A 3,435-nucleotide genomic window follows, 5' to 3' on the forward strand; every position below is an offset into this window, starting at 1 on the left:
AGTTCGGTCTATCGTGAGTCATTGGGTGGTCGTGCATCCCGAGACTTGAGTAAGGATCTCCCCAGTTCCGGGGGTCTTTCAAGAGAAACCTTTCAATTACTCTCTAGTACTTAAAACATTAAACTAGGATAGTTGGAAACATTGGTGAAGGTCAGAAAGCAATGTCCGAATTTTCTCTTGCTAGCTATAAGAAAATGATATCTTGGTGAGTTCCTAGCACACTAGTACGAGGACATATCTGGGCCACCTCTGAGTTTGGGGTGCCAGGTGACAATGCAGAGGCAGGAGACTGACTTTCCTTGAAGTTTATGCCTCAGATACCGCCTTCATGCAAAGTGTGTGTGGCACTCCACCAGCAATTAGACGCTTCCAGGTTGCACAAAGACGTGCTAAATGTGTACCTGACTGCCTTCCAGACCCAGGGCAACCAGCTGTGTGGCCTCATCTCCACAATCATTCACAGCACCTTGGAGAGTGGCTATCCCACAGCAGAGACCCAAGCTGAGGTTGAGCTGGGCATGCAGGAAATGTAGGACCTCCTCTTGAATTTGGAGCAGGAGATCACTAGAGCCTCCGAAGTGAAGAGAAAGAGGAGGAAGAAGAGGAAGATGAGGAGGAGAAGGAGGAGGAGGAGGACCAGATCAAGAGGCAGAAGTCACGGGTGCAGCAAAGGACAGGGACTCCCACCCAGAGCTCTGCACCCAGCCCAAGCCCAGCAGGTTGGCAGAATGAAGACCTGCAGGGGAAGGTACAAGATAGTACCATGTAGTGGTACCAGCAACTTTATGATGCTTCTGCCACTTGTGTGTTGTTGGCCTTTGAGGACCTGACCAGCTGTAAGGACAGTCAGTTGAAAAAGATATGGATGGACCTGCAGAAGGCAGGCACTATCCCAGTCAGCCAGATCTCCAGCATTGAAGGTTCAAAGCAGAAGGAGATCTTTGATAAGAACCCACTCTCGGGAAAGCCTGTCCAATCTGGTGTCCGTTCCCTGTCTGTCACTCTTAACCCTCAGGGGCTGGACTCTGTCCAGTATAAACTGGCAGAGAAATTTGTGAAACAAGGGAGGAAGGAGTGGCCTCTCACTATGAAGCAGCATTCCCTATTGCAGTGGTGGCATCTGGTATCTGGATGCTTCACCCCAATGTGGGAGACCTCATTCTTGCTCATCTCCACAAGAAGTGTCCATACTCCATTCCTTTCTACCCAGCTTTCAAGGGACTGATGGCTTTGGAAGATTATCAGAAGATGCTTGGCTACCAAGTGATGGATTCCTGGTTGAGCAACAGGACGACTTTCTAAACGTGTGTCTAGGATGATCTATTTGTATGCCACCATCATCCAGCTCCAGTGGCCCTGTGGAAACTGGCAGGAAGCTCATGCTCATGGCTTAACTCATGGCTGGTGCTGGTTAGCACAGATCTTAAACATGGAGCCTCGCTCAGATGTGACAGCCACTCTCCTGTTTGACTTCTTGGAGGTGTGTGGGAATGCTGTACCAGGTCCAGTTCTGAAAGATGATACTTCTCATCCAAGAGGACTACTTGCCCAGAATTGAAGGCATCATGAGCTCAGGACAGATGGGCTCTTTCATATGTCTCAAGCAGTTCTTGGAGAACTGTCTTCAATTCAGGGACATTCCTGTCCCCAGAGGCTTTCTGATGTCCTCCTGCTGGACCTCTTGATGTCCTTTGTCACACTGTGTGGCAGGAGGGGCAGCGATAAAGCAACTGAGGCAGTGGGTTTGGAAGATTCATGTCAGACTGAGAAATTCATTAGTGTGTTTTTATATATCTGTACCCTGTGAGTGAGGCTTTTAGGGCTGCAGAGATGGCTCAGCATTTAAGAGCACTAACTGCTCTTCCATTGGTCCTGAGTTCAATTCCTAGCAGCCACATGGTGGCTCACAACCATTTGCTATGGGATACAGTGTACTCTTCTCTTGTGTGTCTGAAGATAGCTTCAGTGTACTCATAGAAATAAAAACAAATAAGTCTTTTAAAAAATGAGGCTTTTATACTTCACAGCCCTTTGCCAGTCTCTTGTCAGGTTCTATAGGTATCACAGATACAGAACTTGCCTCTCTAATTTTCACAAGTTACAAGGCAGGGTCAGAGCGGGCACTTAGCGCTTAGCTGCACCCTTTGTCTCTAGTGTCATTCCAGAAATTGGTCTGTGGATGAGGTAAAGTACTTTATGCTGCATGGTTGTGGAGTTTATGTATATTCAGAAGACCTGTATGGTGTGGGTACAGACTGAACCTAGAGTGCATCAAGGTATTGGGTTTATGGATCATGACTGGGAACATGCAACTATACAGTGTTCTCTGTCTTCATGATTTGGTATTTGGTCCCTGGCTGGCTGAGGATGCTGTAGTAGATTCGGTACCTTTGTGTGGGGGTCCGGCCAGCGGGCCCACACTCCGTAGGTGCTCTCGGACTGGAGATTTATTGAGAACCTGTTGAAATAAGTGGGTGGGAGAGACACAAAGAAAGGACACCAAGTAAGCTTTATCAAGGTATGTCTTTACTTGGGAAAACTGGATATATATAGTAAGGCAAAACCGAAACCAGCAATAGTCAAAGCTCCTAACATAAACATGAGACTGGAGGGAAGGAACTTCAAAGGCAATTCCGACAGAGGTGAGATAGTTGTCAGCAGTCTTTGATCTATGGCAGTCAGGGATTCGCTCCACAGGTGGCATCCACAGTCCTGGGTCTGTGGCACTGTTTCACTTTCGAAACTCTCTGGGCTAAGGGAAGGGAGTCCACACCTTTGTGTTGTTTTCTGACAAGAATTAAGATGCGTTGGCATATGGCTTCCAGTACAAGCTGAAGATCATCACCAGTGAATGCACTGGTGTTTAGGAGGAGCTGCCTATCTCAGATGGAAGTTGGTATTTGTTTTAAGAACAGATTGATTCTTGGTGTTGCAGAAGCCTAGATTCCCTTCTAGTGGTGCAGGTCTCCTGTGGCAGGCGTTCTCATTAGTACTCTAGAATGCCATAAGCATTTTAATTGAGGACTATAGTTCCCCAAAAAGTAATAACGCTCGAATTTTTATTTTTTAAAGATTTATTTTTATTTATTTTTTATGTGTATGAGTACACTGTAGCTCACAGATGGCCGTGAGCCATCATGTGTGTGGCTGCTGTTGAACTCAGGACCTCTGCCGGCCCCTCTCACTCTGGCCCCACTCAGTCCCGTGTAATTTACTGCAGCTGACTTCAGACACACCAGAAGAGGGTGTCTGTTCTCATTACAGGTGGTTGTGAGCCAACATGTGGTTGCTGGGATCCGAACTCAGGGCCTTCAGAAGAGCAGTCAGTGCTCTTACCCGCTGAGCCATCTTGCCAGCCCATAAAGCTTGAATTTTAAGTAAAAGTCAATGGACCTTGCAAATGACTCTCAGCCAGCCCTCAGGATGGGGGGGGGG

The 3,435-nt window shown here is 47.4% G+C and overlaps 1 protein-coding gene and 1 pseudogene across 2 annotated transcripts in view; both read left to right on the forward strand.

Annotated features, from left to right (window-relative positions):
- LOC116080766 overlaps positions 1-1,685 on the forward strand; it is a 3,852-nt pseudogene extending 2,167 nt beyond the window's left edge.
- Positions 1-3,435, forward strand: part of Adck1 (aarF domain containing kinase 1) — a 159,886-nt gene that overhangs the window by 19,058 nt on the left and 137,393 nt on the right. The gene's annotated exons all lie outside the window — the stretch shown is intronic.

The sequence above is a fragment of the Mastomys coucha genome, unplaced genomic scaffold, assembly GCF_008632895.1.
Source record: "Mastomys coucha isolate ucsf_1 unplaced genomic scaffold, UCSF_Mcou_1 pScaffold6, whole genome shotgun sequence".
In the NCBI taxonomy this organism is placed as follows: Eukaryota; Metazoa; Chordata; class Mammalia; order Rodentia; family Muridae; genus Mastomys; species Mastomys coucha.